Genomic DNA, 1,418 nt, shown 5'->3' on the forward strand with positions numbered 1-1,418 from the left:
CGGCGAAGGAGGATGTCTAACTGGGGACGCAATCCTGGTCCCGTCAGGGCAGATCAGGTCAGGTAGGGGCCTCTCAACTCTGCCAACCTCCGGGTCTTGCGCTCGGTAGTCTGAGCGGGGCACATGACGGTCAGCTGGGATGGGCTGCCGCTATGAGCCCTCCCCGGATCTCCTTCTAGAATTCCCTTGAGCCCTCCTGGGTGCACTCGAGGGTGGTAGTGAGCTTGGAGTTGAAGTTCGAACCGATCGACTATACTGTTTCTCGGCCCTGGGTAGTTCTTCGAAGGTGGTCTCTTGGTGGTGCGATGATTGAGTAGGGTTTGATGTCGGGCGTCTGACCGACCGGCTAGGCCTGGACCAACTACCCCGGCTGGACTTATGAGTCTGGCCTTGCCTCTTTTCGACATTAGTGTCGGTTGTAAGAGGGGTCAGTAAGGCCAACACCTCCTTAATCTACTGGTTAGCTTTCGCTAGCTGACTCCTCAGATGAGCATTCTCCATTTCTACCGCCGTGTAAAAATCCGGGTTCGGATTAGGTGGCCAAGGTGCCGAACTTCCAGTGTCATCCTGGCCTATTGGCTGCTTGCCCGGCCGCTGCTGAACTTCAAGGTTTTGCTCACCTGAGATGGCAGCATGATGGGCCTCATGCCCATCATGTTGGTCCGCCTCGTTACCGTGTCTTGAGCGAGTGATCACCATGGTTGGGTATTCGCGATAGCACCAATTTAACAAGTTCTCAATGAAAGCACCAAACTGTTGATGCGATTCTTCGCCAACAGGTAATTAAGAAAATAAAATAATGGAATTAGTGCTAAGTAATGAACCAAAACAAATGAATGATCTTCAAATGAATTGATAATACGAGTACTTTTTTTAGGTGGCTCAAAGGTTAAAATCCTTCTACTCCACCAGCCAATATTATTGCTATATTTTTGGTATTCTTTATAGGGTATTTCTCTACACCATAGAATCCAACCCCTTGCAACTCCCAAGGTCTCCATATTTATAGGAGAGGGCACCTGGGGGTTGGAAAGGGGGGTCATCCCGTGACCTTCTCACCCATCATGTCACCTCTGTGACGCTCATGATTAATTCCTAAAACCTGACAAATGAAGTGTGGTCTAATCAATAGGTGAGGGGGATAATGGGCCGCACGGCCCAACCCAGTCGTGGGTGTCTGAACATGAACGTTTACGCTGCGTGTCTGAGAATTCAAGGATATATCAGACACGTGATGTCTGATATATGCACGTTTACATTGCGTGGTTGACTTTATAAAGGGTCACGGCTTCCAACTTCAGCTCGTGCCTCGAGCTGGGTGCCTTCTTAATCCGCGATCTTCATACCTCTGACTCAGCTCCTTAGTAATCTTAATAAAAAATTTTGGCTACCTCGAGCTAAAGAGGTAGGACCTGACA

Source organism: Humulus lupulus, chromosome 2 (genome assembly GCF_963169125.1).
Source record: "Humulus lupulus chromosome 2, drHumLupu1.1, whole genome shotgun sequence".
NCBI classification, from domain to species: domain Eukaryota; kingdom Viridiplantae; phylum Streptophyta; class Magnoliopsida; order Rosales; family Cannabaceae; genus Humulus; species Humulus lupulus.